The following is a 17,996-nucleotide window of genomic DNA, read 5'->3' on the forward strand; positions in this document are numbered from 1 at the left end:
ACTTAGCAATTTTTTCTTGCTCGTGAGCCTCAGACCTTATCCAGTGATAGCTTACCCGCACTTCTCAACTCGGAGCATCAACTTCCAGGCATTCATCTTCAGGGTTGCGAGTTAACCAAGTCGCAAGACTATCTCGCAGCATTCAGAGCAGCTTGGACCACTTCGCATTCCGGGAGGCGTAACTTCCAGGATATTGGTCCGAATTTTGTGATTCCGGTTTCAGAGGACAGAAAACTCATATATCTTCAACTTTGGTGAAGGAAGCCTCGGAGCTTGGGAAGTGGAAGGTTTCCCTGGAGGGCTCGTCTTCGCAGTACATTGAGACGATCAGAAAGAGGCTTCTAGACGTGTGTCCATTCCGGAAACGTTATCTTCCTGCTCACAGCTCCGAATTGAATGATCTCAAACGTTCAGGACAGAGGACTCAAATATCTCGGATTCTGATGAAGGCCCCGTAAACTGAATCGGTCTGAAGTGCACTGTCCTTCGCATTCTTCAGAGCTCATCGGGTCGGTCCAAAACGGCAGCGAGACAGGAGTTCCTTCCGACGAGCTTAACTCTCTGCTCACGTGTCCGAATACTATGATTTTACTTGCTCTGGAACCGTGATCCAATCTTCTCCAACTTGATGAAGCACCCGACAGCTGAATCGGACCAGAAGGTTCCCCGGACAGGCGATTTCGGAAATGTGTCTGCACCCGGAGATTTTGGCCGAGGAATCCACCCGCGGTACGTGAGAATGGCCGAGAAAACCTTCCTGTGGTACGTGAGAATGGCCGAGAAGCTCCAAAAACCCATTTTCACCATCTTTCAAGTCCTGGTTGCCATTTCTCTTCCTGGATCCATCTCTCGAACTCCAAATAGCTCCAAATACACCTGATAAACACTCAAAACATGCAAAGACTCATTGGGACCTAATGCATCTCCTAAGTTCTAAAACAAACCCTAAGGACCTAAAATGCATGAAATAAAACATGATTTGGAATGAAATATGCAACCTAAATTATGCAAATTATGAACATATCAAAGAGATGAAGAATCTGGACGAGCAGTACGAAGCAACGAACGCAGCGATCCGAAGCTCAATTTTGACGTGCCCCTCGAAGAAAGGCAATCCATCAAATAGCACAACGATACAGAGCCCAGACAAACCTAGAAGCGGAGGTGCCCATAACTACCAAGTAGGTGCTGGACGCGGAAGAGGAGAGCCGCGCAACAACACTTGGATAAGAAAGCCCACCAACTACGATGAAAAGGCATTCTGCGAGTATCACCAGACCTACGGGCATTCAACGGCACAATGCCGAACTCTAGGAGCAAAACTCGCAGCAAAAATGGCGGCGGGGGAGCTCCAAAACCAGAACGCGGTTAACCTCAAAGACCTTGTCCCTAATGAACCAAAAGAAGGGGCCGAGCCGAGCGGCGCGACAGAACCAGCAAACCCTTCCCGACAGGGCAATAACACCAAGCGCGACAGGAGCGGCGAACCCGAAGAGCGACCCGAGCCGAGGCAAAGGATTAACATGATCATGGGTGGATCTCAATATTATCCTACATTAAAGCTTATCAGCGCCGAGCCGAAGCGAAGGAAAATTGGATGGAACCGACCGATATCTAGAACACAGTGATCTCCTTCGCTGAGGAGGAAATGGCAGGAATCGACAGACCACACAACGATCCACTGGTGATTGAATTAACGATCAGGGATCACGACGTACCGAGGGTGCTCATCGATACTGGGAGCTCGGTGAACGTCATTTCAGGGAGACACTCAGAAGGATGGGTATCGATCTCTCCGAGGTGATAGCGATCCCCAAACCTCTAATCGGATTTTCAGGAGAAACAACGATGACTATGGGAACAATTGGGCTCCCTGTGGTAGCTAGCGGAGTCACTAGGATCGTCGAATTCTGCGTCACCGATCACCCAACAATCTACAATGTGATTATGGGAACTCCATCGATCAACGCGATGAGGCCGGTCCCTTCTACCTATCACCTCTGCCTCAAATTCCCAACTCCAGCAGGTATCAAAAAGATCTGGGGAAATCAGAAGGAGTCGCGAATGTGCTGCTTAGCGGAGCACAAGCTGAGGAACCCCGTCACCGACTCACGAGCAGACATAGATCGCAAAAAGATGAAGACAGACCGAGAGCCTGCGAACGAGCTCTCGAAACTCTTATAGAAATTACAGATCGGGGAGAGCAGCGAAACGCACGCCTAGCCCATATGTGATGCGGTGGACTCGTTGTGCATAGACGAGGCGCGTCCATAACGATGCGTCGAAATTGGAGCAAAACTAGAAAAGCCTCTGAGAAGCAAACTTCTTTCCCTCCTCAAGGAGAACATCAACACTTTTGCCTGGACAGCAGAAGATATGCCAGGCATAAGCATCGACGTGACCTGTCACGAGCTGAACGTGGACCCAACCTTCAAACCAATCAAGCAAAAAAGAAGAAAGCTCGGCCCCGAACGAGCTAAAGCAGTTAACGACGAAGTGGAGAGATTGCTCAAAGTAGGATCAATCTCCGAGGCCAAATATCCAGACTGGCTTGCGAACCCGGTGGTTGTGAAGAAAAAGAATGGCAAGTGGCGGGTCAGTGTAGATTTCACTGACCTCAATAAGGCGTGATCGAGATGCCCTCTCCAAGGACGAAGCGAGAAGTGCAAAGGCTCACAGCAAGGGTTTCTGCGCTAAACAGGTTCATTTCTCGTTCCACCAACAAGTGCCTGCCTTTCCACGACACCCTTCGGGGAAATAAGAAATTCGAGCGGGACGAGCGATGCGAAGCAGCTTTCCACGAATTGAAGAATTATCTGGCAAGCCCGCCGATCTTGGCGAAACCAGTTGAAGGAGAGCCTCTCTTCCTCTACATCGCCGTATCTGCTACAACTGTGAGTGGGGTGCTTATAAGAGAAGAGCGATCTGAACAAAAACCCATTTTCTACGTCAGCCAGACATTGACCAACGTCAAGACTCGTTACCCCCAGATCGAGAAAGTTGCCCTAGCCGTCGTAGTCTCGGCTCGCGAGCTGCGTCCGTATTTTCAATCACATTCGACTGTTGTACTCGCTACACTTCCGCTGCGCTCTATCCTGCACAGCCCGAGCCAATCCGGGCGGCTCGCCAAATGGGCCATAGAGTTGAGCGAGTACGACATCGAGTATCGGAACAGGTCATCTGCAAAATCATAGGTGCTCGCAGATTTTCTCATCGAACTTCCGGCCGAAGAGACGAACGAACCAACCCCAGACAAAGTATGGATGCTGCACGTCGACGGCTCGTCATCTAAACACGGCTCATGAATAGGAATCCGTCTCACCTCTCCCACAGGAGAGATATTGGAGCAGTCTTTTCGCCTGAACTTCCACGCCTCGAACAACGAAGCATAATACGAAGCGCTGATCGCCGGCATACGACTAGCGCAGGGAATCGGAGTTCGAAAGATAAGAACCTTTTGCAATTCACAGCTCGTAGCATGTCAATTCAACGGAGAATACGAGGCGAAGGATGGACGAATGGGAGCTTACCTCAAGGTGGTCCGAGAGTTGGTGCAAAAGTTCGACGAGTTCAAGCTCACACGAATACCCCGAGGAGAAAACACCTCGGCTGACGCCTTGGCAGCACTTGCTTTGACCTCAGACCCGGATCTCCGACGGACGATTCCAGTTGAATTCATCGAACGTCCTAGCATCGAAGAGGTAGAAGGAGTTCGGCTGATAAATCCTCCGAACAAGAACCAGAGAACGACGAAGCCATCGCTATGGACGAAGCCGCCTCACCAGCCGAGCTGGAGTACGACTGCGACAAAGAGTGGCTCGGAGCCATCCAAGTATATATCGCCGATGGAGAAGTGCTAACCGACAAGTGGGAAGCCCGCAAAATTAAAAGCTCAGGCCGCGCGGTATGTACTCGTCGACGGCGAGGTGTTTAAATGGAGATTTTCAGGACCGCTCATGACATGCGTCAAAGGACCGGAGGCAAGAAAGATCATGCACGAAGTGCACAGCGGCGCGTGCGGAAACCATTCTAGCGGAAGGTCGCTTGCGATCAAGATAAAATGGCACGGTTACTTCTGGACTATGATGGTCAAGGACTGCGAGAAATTTAAGGCGAAGTGCGAGAAGTGTCAACGGCACGCGCCAACAATTCATCAACCTACCGAGCTGCTGTCATCGATCTCGTCACCTTATCCTTTCATGAGATGGTCGATGGACATAGTCGGACCTCTACATCGATCGAAGCAGAAGCGCTTTCTGCTCGTCCTCACGGATTATTTTTCCAAGTGGGTCGAGGCCGATTCCTACGCAAGCATAAAGAATGTTCAAGTCGAACACTTCGTCTGGAAAAATATCATCTGCAGACACGGGGTCCCCTACGAGATAGTCACCAATAACGGATCCCAGTTCATCTCGACACGCTTTGAAGATTTCTGCGAGAAATGGAAAATCCGTCTTAGCAAATCTACGCCAAGATACCCTCAAGGGAACGGACAAGCCGAAGCAGCCAACAGGACGATCCTAGACGGTCTAAAAAAGAGGCTCGACGCAAAGAAAGGACGATGGGCAGACGAACTCGAAGGAGTCCTTTGGTCGCATCGAACAACTCCACGCTGAGCCACCGGAAAAACTCCATTCCCTCTAGTCTATGGAGCGGAATGCGTAATTCCCCCCGAGGTTCCCAGGTATTCGACAAAGACTTCTACCAAGACAGGAGGGCTTGAATCACTTGATGATGCTGGATGAGCTCGATCTGGTCAACGAAAGGCGCGACCAGGCTCTAATCCGAATCCAGAACTATCAACAAGCAACAGTGAGATACTACAACAAAAATGTTCGTAGTCGAAGATTCAAAGAAGGAGAGCTCGTCCTTTGAAAGGTTTTCCAAAACACTGCTGAGAAAAATGCAGGAAAGCTCGGAGCAAATTGGGAAGGTCCTTACAAGATTACAAAAGTAGTTTGATAACTATGGTTTTCAAGGCCTTAATAAGGGTTATCAATCCCTTATGTCACTTGTAGTACAAAGGATATCAATCCAAATGTGTGTTTGCTAGACACTAGTTTATTTGACAAGTTCTTAAGTCAAGCTGAATAAAAGATGAGTTTGGTGAAACCAGCAACAAGAAAGCATAAACAAGAAACAAACAAGAAATGATTAATGAACTACTAAACAAGCAAGCAAACAAAATGATGATATAAAGAAAATGATGAAAGATAAACCTCTAGATGTGATCATTGATTAGGGTGCTTTAAATATTGATTCATGATGCTAAGAAAATAATGCAACACTTGCTACTCTTTAGTCTAGGCTTCTTAATCAGATTAATTCATTCCCATGACAATAATCCCTTTGCTAATCACTTAATCAAGTCTAAAAACCATTAGATATAATCAAGCAATCAACAAGCATAATGCATCAAGCCTAATAAGTGACCAAACAATCTCTCAACCAAGAAGACTGAATCTTACACAGAAAGACATAGCAAACAATCACATGATCTCAAACATTTCAACTTAGAACTCTAATCTAGACTAATCCTCTCATGAAGGCATTAATCTCTACACTAATCCACTTTCAAACCAAATCATCATTTGTGAAATATGAATCAATGAGCATTAAGAAACAGTTCTAATATGTCATTCATGCATTTAACAAATCATTCCCATTATGAAAAAGGCATAAACCCTTAAGTTGCAGACTCAAGATGCAAATCAAAATAAGAACAAGAGAAAACATGGTTAGTAAACACAAAGCCTCTCCCCCACACTTAAATAACACAGTCCCCTGTGTTATAAAAGCATGAGAAAGAGGGAAAATCAAATTCAAAAATGCAAATGACAAATGAAAAATGCTGAATGCTCATTTACAAGTGTTTGGAGTGAAACCTGGTGTGGTTTTTATGCAAAAGGGAGTGAGTATCTGCACCAGATGAGGCCAGACATCACTGGAGATGGGTTTGGCTTGGCCTGAACTCCCTTGTGCGGCATGGACTTGTCTTGGACCAACTCGCACACCCAAATAGGTGTAAATTGCGAGCATGTGTGCTACTTGGATCAGGGGAGAACTGACTAGCACACCCATATAGGTGTGATTTGCGAACAGGTGTGCTATATGGGACCTGGCCTGGTCCAACTCGCACACCCATGTAGGTGTGATTTGCGAACAGGTGAGCTACTTGGATCAGGGGAGAACTGACTAGCACACCCAAGTAGGTGTGATTTGCGAACAGGTGTGCTAGATGGGACCTGACCTTGTCCAACTCGCACACCCAAGTAGCACACCAGGCGGCTCACCAGTTTTCATTCCTTAAGTCCTTCCTCAGCTTGTTCACAGACTCCTTTTCAATTTGTCCTTGGACCACAGCATTCCTAAGTCACCTTAGACCTGAAAACACTTCACAAAACCCATCAAAATATCCTAAAACATGAAAAAGAAGAGAAAAGATTAAGAAGATTATATACAAGGATAAGCTTGGGGTGTCTCCCAAGAGAACTTTGTTTAAAGTCACTAAGTTTGACTTTGAAAAACCTGTTTTTAGCTGGGGTGAGGTTGATCACTGATGCTTTTCAGCACTTCAATGGTCCTGAGCAAGAAAGCTGAGTTGGTTTGCTGCCTTTGGGAACCATTAGACCCTTGTCCTTGAGATCCCATCTTGAGACCTTTGTCCACCAGCTCTTGAATACCATCTGGGTCTTTATCAAAGATGGCCTTTGTGAGACATGCCCTCACTTCAGCAAACAGACCTGGCTTCCCATTGCAATCCAGCTTATACTTCAGAGAACCATCATCATCAACCCAAGGAGTGAGATCAAAGTCTTGAGAAGAAAGATCAGGTTTAATACTCTTGTCTTCTGATGCTTAGCCATCACTTTTGGTGTTAATCATCCTTAGATCACTAAGTGTAGGAGACCATGAGAGCAAGATGTCTTCTTCTCTGATCAATGGCTGCTCAGTCCCATCCTTGTAAACAGAGTTGGTGTGAGGTTCTTTTTCCATTTCCACAGCTGAGAGAGATTGGGATCCACCCAGAATTCCAGCACTGCCCACATACTTCATCTCAAGTACCTTAGGGGGTTCTATCTCTTGAACAACTGATCCACAAAATTCAGCCAAAGGGGGTGTAACAGGGTAAAAGACATCCTTATCCACCTTTGAAAGCACCACTCTTTGAGTATCAAAGTCAATCTTTGCACCAGTGGTGTTGAGAAATAAAGTTCCAAGCAATAGGGGGAGTTCTTGGGTCTTCTTCATCTTCATGATCACAAAATCAGTGGGGATTACACATTCACCAACTTGAAGTGGATAGTCTTCTAAAAATCCATATGGTTTCTTGGAGTAGGAATCACCAAAGGTGATAGAAGAAGGGTAAGACGTTATAGACTTGACCTTTAGCTTCTCCATCATATCTTTAGACATTATACTCACACTTCAGCCTGAATCACACAAAGCATTCTCAACTCTAAAGTTGCCAAGAGTGCAAGAGATGGTGAACTTCCCTGGGTTGCCTAGCTTTGGGAGGGAGGTGGGCTTCATCTGAGTTGATTCAGAGGTGGAGGCACTATCTGTTGGCATTGCTTGATCAGTTGGCAGCTCCTTTGTTTCAAGAGACTCTGAATAATTCCCTTTCTGAACAGCTGAACCGGCTGCCCCCACACTTTCTTCCTCAATGTCCTCATTGAGTTCATGTAGGAAGCCCATGAAGTCATCTATAATGGCGTCCTCATCCACATGGGTGTGGGCATTCTCATTACAAACTTGACCATAAAGGAGGTCTTAAATCTCTTGCACAGCAGCTGAGTGGTCATCATTGGAGTAGATGGCATTGCAATAATCTTTTGAGTTTTGAAGAGCTTTACCAGGAAGAGAGACTTGTGGTTCAGAAGTGCAGATGCCCTTGTTCTTTTTAATAGCTATTATTTCAGCTCCTAGTGTTTCCAGGTCAGATACCATCTTTTGTTTTCCTGTTAAGAGCTGTTGGAGAACAACATTGAAATCAGGACTTTGTTGAACAGGTGGTGGGGCAAAACCAGGAGGTGGTGGCCTTTGTTGTAGGCTGACTTGATTTGTGAAGTTATTCCCTTGATTCTGAACCGCTGGTTGCTGAAAACCCTGTTGACCTTGGGAGTTACCTTGGTACTGATTCTGTTGAACAAAGCTTTGAGGAGGGTATATTTGGTCTTGGGGGTTGGCCACATTGTTGCTCCTATAGGACAAGTTCTGGTGTTTATTGAAGTTGTTGTAACCATTGAACTTGTTTTGATTCCCAATGAAGTGCAACTCCTCTTGAGTGAGACTCTCTTCATTTGTATTTGTGAAGCATCTCTTTTCCTCACTCACATAGTTTATAGGCTTTTGAGTGGCAGCTAGGGCTTTGTCAAGCTTGATATTCAGCACTTTGATCTTCTCTTCCAGCTCTTGGTGTCTACCAGAATCTTCTCCTCTATAGCTTCTATCAGAATCTTCCCCATAAGTGTCTTGGCTCATGGCTAAGTTCTCAACAAGTTCCATAGCTGCATTGATTTATTTTGCCAAGAAATTTCCATTTGATGCTGTGTCCAACTGAATCCTGATCTTAGGAACAGCTCCTCTATACAAAGTGCTAAGGAGAGAGGCTTCTGAAAAGCCATGAAGTGGACACTTATTTGTGTAGCTTCTAAACCTGTCCAAAGCTTCTCCAAAGGTCTCATTAGAATGTTGAGTGAAGCTGGAAATCTGGTTCCTTAGCATTGCAGTCCTTGAGCTTGAGAAGAACTTGGATAGAAAGGCAATCTTGCATTGCTCCCATGTGTGGATGGATCCTCTTGGGAGGTTCTTTTCCCACTGATGTGCCTTATCTCCACGGCTGAATGGGAACAATCTCAGTTTGAAGCTGTCTTCAGATACCCCATTGATCTTAGTGAGATCACAAACTCTGTCAAACTGATCCAGATGCTCCAAGAGATCCTCCATAGGTAAGCCATGGAACTTCTGATTCTGAACCATATTGATCAAAGAGGCCTTCACCTCAAAGTTTTTGTTTTGGACAGGAGGTGGCCTGATTCCTGCTCCATACTGGTGTGCATAAGCTCGGTCATTCTCACCAACAAAGACTGGTGGAGGCTGATGACGTATGGGTGGGTTTGGGTGGGGCTGTGGCTGGTTAACTTGAGGTAGGTCTTGGTTCTGGTTACCATGAGCGTGTCCCTGATGGACCTGAGCCTGTTGAGCCTGAATTCCAATCCCATTACCAGCTCTTTGACCGTGTTCAGCTTCTTGAGCCTGATGCTCATTCCCAACTTGCTGATTCATTCCTAACCTCTCCAAGTGAACAGCTCTTTCTCTTTGTCTTCTGGCTTGGCTTCTTGTGATCATAAACCTAAAAACAAAGACAGAGCTTGAAAGGTGATCAGTAAAACAAAATAAACTTGATCTCAAAAACTATATCAGAAACTAATGCTAACAATCCCCACACAATATGGCAACGGCGCCAATTGATAACTAAGGTTTTCAAGGCCTTAATAAGAGTTATCAATCCCTTATGTCACTTGTAGTACAAAGGGTATCAATCCAAATGTGTGTTTGCTAGACACTAGTTTATTTGACAAGTTCTTAAGTCAAGCTGAATAAAAGATGAGTTTGGTGAAACCAGCAACAAGAAAGCATAAACAAGAAACAAACAAGAAATGATTAATGAACTACTAAACAAGCAAGCAAACAAAATGATGATAAAGCAAATGATGAAAGATAAACCTCTAGATGTGATCATTGATAAGGGTGCTTTAGATATTGATTCATGATGCTAAGAACATAATGCAACACTTGCTACTCTTTTGTCTAGGCTTCTTAATCAGATTAATTCATTCCCATGACAATAATCCCTTTGCTAATCACTTAATCAAGTCTAACAACCATTAGATATAATCAAGCAATCAACAAGCATAATGCATCAAGCCTAATAAGTGACCAAACAATATCTCAACCAAGAAGACTGAATCTTATACAGAAAGACATAACAAGCAATCACATGATCTCAAACATTTCAACTTAGAACTCTAATCTAGACTAATCCTCTCATGAAGGCATTAATCTCTACACTAATCCACTTTCAAACCAAATTCCCGTTTGTGAAATATGAATGAGCATTAAGAAACAGTTCTAATATTTCATTTATGCTTCAAACAAACATTCCCATGGCATTTAAAACATAAAACCGTAAGTTAGCTCTTTCAGGCATTTCATCAAACACTTTTGGTGCATGAAATGCCTATGAACCCAGATTTTATTTTCCCAAGGAAATCAGGCATTAGGAGCAGCTAAATCAGGAAATGAAATGAGAATCTAAACCCTAAACATCACAAATCAAACATCTAAGCACCCTAATCTACACACCTAGAAGTTTAAAAAGATGACTACTCACTAATCATGAAGAACACACCATTTCCTTTGCAAGAGGTGAAGTTGATCATGATTAGGCGTTTAGATGAGATGAGTAATTGATAAGAAACAGCTTTGGAATGATCAAATCCCTTCGGATATCTCTTAATCAAAAACGTTTTTTACTAAAAAGGAAAGAAAACAAGAGAGAAACTAAGAGTGAAGAAGCTCCTTAGGGTTTTTCTCCAAAAAGCTATATATACTAAGTGCTAATGGACCGGGTCAGCCCAGGACAAACTGGGTACTGACCTGGCTCAGTTGGGTCTGGTGGCTGGTGTGCGACATGCTCAGGTGCTTCCCAAGTCGCAGGCCCAAGTCGCACAGCTATAGAAGCAGCCTTGTGCGCCATAAATGCCTCAGCCTCAACCGCATGCCTATCTAGGTGTAATTTGCGAACGTTTGTGCTGCTCAGGCTTCCTTCTCTTCAACTCGCACAACCAGGAAGCATTATGGAGATTATATGTGTGCGAGATGGTCACTTCCCTGCCCAAGTCGCATGCCTAGTCGGTGTAATTTGCGAACACATGTGCTACATGGTTCCACTTTATGTCCAACTCGCAGGTCTATCTCGCACAGCATTGTGGACTTACTCAAATTTGATTCTTGAAGTATCTACCTTGCTCAGAGTCTCCTTACACGCATCTCTAAATTCTCAACTTGTTTCCAGAGCGTTGAACATTCATGGGTGCGAGTTAATCAAGTCCCAGTACCGTATCGCACAACCTAAGCCTTCTCGGACCACTTTGCATTGAGGGGAGAGTAACTTCCAGGATACAGGTCCGAATGGTGTGATTCCAAATTCAGTGGACAGACCACTCGTACATCTTCAACGTTGGTGAAGGAACCTTCGGCGCTTGGGAAGTGGAAGGTTTCCTGGAGGGCTCATCTTCGCAGTGCATTGACACGATCAGAAAGAGGCTTCTAAACATGCGTCCATTCCGAAAACGTTATCTTCTAGCTCATAGCTCCAAATTGAATGATCTCAGACGTTCAGGAAATAGGACTCAAATATCTCGGATCCTGATGAAGTCTCTGTAAACTGAATCGGTCTGGAAGTGCATCGTCCTTCGCATTCCTTGGAGCTCACCGGGTCGGTCCAAAACGGCAGCGAGACAAGCGTGCCTTCCGACGAGCTTAACTCTCTGCTAACGCCTCCAAATCCTATGATTCCACCTGCTCTGGAACCATGATCCAATGTTTTCTAACTTTAATGAAGCACCCGACAACTGAATCGGATCGGAAGGTTCCCCGGACAGGCGATCATTTAGGAGTATCGGATTGCTCCGGAATGGATGCGAGAGAGGTCTGTCTTCCGGTGACTGTATCTTCAGATCAGTGCTCCAAGCCCTGATTCAACCTCTCCTGGGTTTGTGACTCAATTAGCTCCAACTTTTATGAGGACCCTGTAAGCTGAATCGGCTGGCAAGATCTTCCGGTGACACGATTTCGGAAAGTATCTGCACCCGGGATTTTTGGGCCGAGAGACTTGACCGCGGTAAGGATTTTGGCTGAGAATCTTCGGCCATCACTACATCATTTTCCGAGAAACCCAAAATTGATCCTTTTCACCATTTTTTATAATTTCAACTCCATTTCTTCATCTGAATCACATCCTCCACTCCAAATAAACTCCAAAAGCACTTGTTTTGACACTCCAAAACATGCAAAACTCTCTTGGACCTAATGCAATCTCCTAAGTCTTAAAACAATGCTTAAAGACCTAAACTGCATGCAAATGAGACATGATTTAGACTAGAATATGTACATTAAATGATGCAATTTATGAATATATCATAGTTCGCCCAGGGGTCTACGAACTTGCGACGGTAGCTGACGAAGCAATTCGAAGATCATGGAATGCAATGCACCTGAAGAAGTATTATCACTAAGGTTACAACACGGTCAACATGAACTACGGGACGGCTTGATCCCTGCAAAGGGTACGTAGGCAGCCCGTCCTCGGACGGGTTCAGCTGTCCCCCCTCCTAAAAAGGGGGGGGGGGAGTGGGTACGTATACACATACCTCCATTTGACTCTACAATTTTAGCTTGTATACCGTCTCTAGGAACATCGCCACTTCGGCCAATTTTCTGTTTGTCTTAAATCAGCTACTTATTTCATGTTCACCTCGGAATTCTAATTCATTCATTGTCGCTTCGGCTAGTTTTCTCATTCGTTTTAAATCAACTACTTATTTCATGTTCGCCTCGGATTTTTTTATTCGTTCATCACTTCAGCAAGATATTATCACTTCGACAAGTTATCGTAACTTGATCGCCTCAGACTTTTACTTGTCCTTGTATTCACGTCGGCAAACTAAGTCTCCAAACACCTTGCCTTGTTGCTGGCCACAGCGAGGCAACAGTCACAAAGTTCTGTAAATGGACTTTTAACCACCTTTCCGAGGACGAAGGTGCAAGCTACATCCTCTATGGATTAAAATCAAGCGCGCTATACAAATTTAAGACCAAAAACGTATCGGTCACCACGGTTCGTCATCGCACACGAGACTGTAAGTCGAGACTACATCGCTTTCTCTAAAACCGAAACGAACTCCTAAAACCCGGTAAACACATTCACCCTCTTGGGAATGCCAGTCTACGATCAAACTTCGATATCGTCTCAGGACATGGACCTCTGCAACAAGAGTTCCAAACTTAGTGCCTCAAAACGGCCAAAACTAAATCCTCGAAGCGCCCCGACCTAAATTATCCTCGCACTATCTCCTTCTTAACTCAGACGCCTCGGCACTTACGGTCCAAGGCACAAAAGAACGACAATCTCTTTAACGAGACAACCCCCAGCTCGGGACCTTTCAACTTAACCAAAGCCTATTCAATATAAGATAGCCTATCCCGACCAAACTATTCTAACGGCTCGGGGACAAAGACATTCTCCGTCCAACAGAATTGGTCACGAAACGATAAACATAAAACCCCAATATCGCTAAGACAGAACAAAGAAGGTAGATATAACTATAGCAAAATCATGCCATCAGCCTGAAAATCAATCCAAGCGCCAAATAGCAAAATACATACGAGTCTGAAAAACAAATAAAGCCATCTAGGCACTTAGCACAAAAAGGAGAACGTAAAAGAAAAACAAGGGAAAAAACAGAAGAATCAAGCCGCAGATCGCGTCTCCCGCTCGGCAAGGAGGTTTGAAAGAGCCGGCGTGTCCATGTTCGATCCTGTCAGATCCTCGACGCCCAGATTAGCCGCTGTTTCCTCGATCGGCTCGTTACCAAGCTGGTGTCGACAGAATCCGGCGATACAGGAAAAAAGACCAGCTCGCCTTGGATCTCGGATGCGATGCGCTTGTACGCCTCGTCGTCGACGTACTCACTCTCCCAATCCTTTAACTTTGCCTCTTCGGCATCCAAAGTCAAGCCATCGGGCTTCCGGAGCTCGTCGATCATAGCAAGATGGCTCTTGATTTGCCCCAACTCATTCTCGTCACTCCTGGCCTTCTCGAGCTTGGCGAGACCTTCCTCCACTTTGGTAAGGCGCTCTTGGAATTTGGCAGTCAATTCCCGCCTCGCCTCTTTCTTCGCGCGTTTTACCTTGGTGTCAAACAAGGCATCCTTGGCCTCGATACACCTCTTCAGCAGCGCCACCTCGGCGCTCTTGGCTCTCCTAGCCTCTTCGAGACGAGTGACCACAGACGACACCTTGATCCTGACCGTCGCCTCGTCCAGGCGACGTTCGACCTTGGACAGGTCCGCTGATTGCGAGCAAAAGCGGGGTAGTTGTTTTCGTTTTACTAAGCTTCAGGTTTTAAATTTATAACCCCTAAATGTCTGCAAGTGCACAGATGTGCGCTGTAGTACTTAGGGTATCGATCCACAAAGACTTAGTTGTTTCAGTACGAATTCACTGCAACGCTTAAATCAGATTAGAACTAAAAAGGTTTTGGGTTTTGGTTTTGGGTTTTGGTTGTCACTAAATCTAAACTAGAAAGCAATTAAAAACTAAAAAGCAATTGACAAAAACGAAAGCAAGTAAAGCAACTAAAAAGCGATTAAACTAGGTGATTGAAAACAAAGAACAAGCGAATGGAAAGCAAGCTAAATCGAAGGTTGTAAGCAATGAAAGACAAACGTTGGGCATCAAGGGGAATTCGCAGGGGTTCATGGTCTATGCTATGTCGATTTTAAACAAGTGATAAAGGTAATCAACTACGTATGTTCTAGAACTTGAGGCACGAAAGTATGAATAGCCTACTTTCGCAGCAATAAACAACTATCTCTCGCAACCCTGATCAGTAGGTTTCCACTCTGATCTTGGAAGGGAGAAGATGCAATAGCAGAACAAGACTCATCAATATTCACAACTCAACTACAGGTAGGTTTCCACTCCTATAGAAGAATTGCTCGTTTCACCCTAGTTCAGACAATCAATGAATACTTTCGCAACATATCATATCAGATCGGCTTCTAAGTGGCCAGCAAAGAATCACGCAGTAAGATTAAAGGCAAACAAAGAACATCTAGAAGATTATAAATCCTAAATCTATCAAATCATACGCAAAGACACATGAAATTCCCTTTGAAAAATCCCTTTAAACCCAACTGGGTAACTACTCAAAGATATTGTAACAAAGCATCATAAACGAAATTGAAAGTGCAGGAAATTAAAGAGAACAAGGAAGAGAAACGAAGAACAGAGAAGCAGACGGAGGCGCGATGATTGCACTCCAGCGGCGGCTCCTCCTTCTTCAAAGACGGCGGCTCCTCCTTAGGGTTACACGAAAATCTCTCTCTCCTCTTTGTCTATTAGTTTAGATCTCTCCTCTTTAGAAAGACCTAAAGAGGGTATTTATAGCTTCTGGAGTGGTCGTGGACACTTAGGGCTTCAAAAATAACGAAAAGAGTTGATCTGGGCTTTAATTAAGTCGTCAGGAAAGTGAACGACCAAAGTTCCGCGGTCGCGGTGGTTCTACCCGCGGGAAAATAGGTGTTGGCCGCGGTCCCGGCACATGCTCTCTTCCTGAACTGCATTTTCTGTCATTCTTGCAACGGGAGTATCTGAGGATCTAACCGTTGGATTGTCTCCAAACCAAGTGCATTAGAAAGCTGGTTGGATTCTCTATGTTGTCTCAAAGTTTGGGGGTGATCAGACGGTGAGAATGTCTCCATCGCTTGTCATACTTATGACGGTCTGCATTTATCTAAAATTGCTCATTTGTTCCAAATTGCATATCTTTTGCCCAAGTTTCCTGTAAAGTCTTTTGAAACACTAAAACATTGAAAACACTTAAAAAACCATTCAAAACAGAGTTAAAACACCTGCATAAGATACAATTATGATCCATTGATATACTCATATTTTGTCATGTTTAGGATTGCATTTTTGTCAAAATATTGAGTCTCATGCATACATTTAGGTAGTTTTTACATATATTTATCTTTGCTTTTGACTTTAGTTAGGAATTGCATTAGGTCCTACAGGGTCCTGCATTTTCGGAGTGTTCTCAGGTCATTTGGAGACCTTTGGGAGCAACTTGGAGCTGGGATCATGGAGGAACCCTCACCTGTGTACAGCAACGAAGGACTTGCAATGCGACTCAGCCTCCGGTGTCTTCATCAAAAATCAAGAAGGAGTCTAGTTTCCGAAACACTTTGAATCAGACGATTTGGAGCCGTGAACTGGGAGATATCGCCATCGGAAGGAACACATGTCTCGCGGCCCGATCAGGTCTTACGCGATGCGCCTCAAAGAACCGTTGGAACGGAGCCCTTGCCAACGTCATCTGAACCCGAACTCTTCATCAAAGTTGGATATGATATAGTCACGGTCCCAGAAAAGGTCGAATCATTGGATTTGGAGTTGTGAGCTGTGAGTTACGGAAGGGGAGAGACAGACATATCAGCCAGACGTCTAAGAGTGGATAAGGTGCTAAGTGTCATGATTTGACACGGTGATAACGCCACGGCCTGAGCTTTCCCGTGGCATAATATACAACTCTCGGGATTTGACACGGTTACCATGCCACGGCCATGCACTTAGCTGTGGCAACCTCCAAGGTTTGCTAAAAGAGACAAAAGAGCATGACACGGCCTTGAACCTGACCGTGGCAATCACCGAATCATCAACACCTTGCCACGCCCAACATGACACGGTCCAGATCAAGAACGTGGCAATCAAAGAAGTTCATCACCCAAACCCAGAAATGAAGAGACACGGCCACTAGACATGGTGTACATCAAGCCATGGCAACCTTGATCATGAAGATTCTGTCCAAGAACTTTGACACTATCAGGTTGCCACGGTCTGGCCAAGCATCATCTGACCGTGGCAAACCACACCACTATCCATCAAGGCCGGGTCAGGATCCAGTTTGTCTTGGACTGACCCGGTCCATTAGCGCTTAGTATATATAGCTCTTTGGAGAAAACCCTAATCATCTTATCTTCTATCTTAGTTTCTCTCTAATTTTCTTTCCCCTTTTGTTAAAAAACGAGTTTGTTAAGATATATCTGAAGGATTTAATCAATCTAAGTCTGTTTCTTATCATCTCATCATCTCATTTTTGCTTCTAATCATGATTTACATCATCCTTTGCAAAAGATTAGATGTGTTCTTCATGATTAGTGAGTAGTCATCTTTTAAGCTTCTAGGTGTGTAGATTAGGATGCTTAGATGTTTGATTTGTGATGTTTAGGGTCTAGATTCTCATTTCATTTCCTTAGTTATCTGCTCTTAATTCTAGATCTCTCATTATAAGCTTGATCTAGAACTTAGGCATTTCTCCACCCACAAGGTGTTTGATGAAATGCCTGAATGAGCTAACTTAACGGTTTATGCCTTTTTCATCATGGGAATGATTTGTTAAATGCATGAATGACATATTAGAACTGTTTCTTAATGCTCATTGATTCATATTTCACAAATGATGATTTGGTTTGAAAGTGGATTAGTGTAAAGATTAATGCTTTCATGAGAGGATTAGTCTAGATTAGAGTTCTAAGTTGAAATGTTTGAGATCATGTGATTGCTTGCTATGTCTTTCTGTGTAAGATTCAGTCTTCTTGGTTAAGAGATTGTTTGGTCACTTATTAGGCTTGATGCATTATTTCACAAATGATGAATTAATCTGATTAAGAAGCCTAGACTAAAGAGTAGCAAGTGTTGCGTTATGTTCTTAGCATCATGATTCAATATCTAAAGCACCCTAATCAATGATCACATCTAGAGGTTTAGCTTTTATCATCTTTATTATCACCATCATCTTGTTGAGCTTGCTTTAATTACTTTCTAATCATTGCTTGTTTGTTTCTTGTTTATGATTTCATTTGTTACTTGTTATCAAAAACCTGTCTTTGATCACTTGACTTAAGAACTTATCACATAAACTAGTGCCTAACTACCACACATATGGATTGACACCCCTTATACTACTTTGACTAGGGGATTGATAACCCTTCTTAAGGCCTTGAAAACCTTAGTTATCATCCATAAAAGTGGTCAAAATACGGTGTTATCAACTCCCCCAGAATTACCTTTTTGTTTGTCTCAACAACTTAAGTCAGGAAAGAAATTTTGAAATCGCAGAACTAAACAATATCTCAGTGACCGTCCTT

At 44.2% G+C, this 17,996-nt stretch overlaps 1 non-coding gene across 1 annotated transcript; it reads left to right on the plus strand.

The window, feature by feature from the left end:
• Positions 1–8,620: 8,620 nt before the first annotated feature.
• On the plus strand, positions 8,621–8,727 carry LOC112085790. The gene has a single exon (XR_002899087.1). It is a non-coding gene; the product is annotated as a small nucleolar RNA R71 (small nucleolar RNA).
• The last annotated feature ends 9,269 nt before the right edge of the window (positions 8,728–17,996 follow it).

This window comes from Eutrema salsugineum, unplaced genomic scaffold, assembly GCF_000478725.1.
Source record: "Eutrema salsugineum unplaced genomic scaffold, Eutsalg1_0 scaffold_3, whole genome shotgun sequence".
Taxonomy (NCBI): Eukaryota; Viridiplantae; Streptophyta; class Magnoliopsida; order Brassicales; family Brassicaceae; genus Eutrema; species Eutrema salsugineum.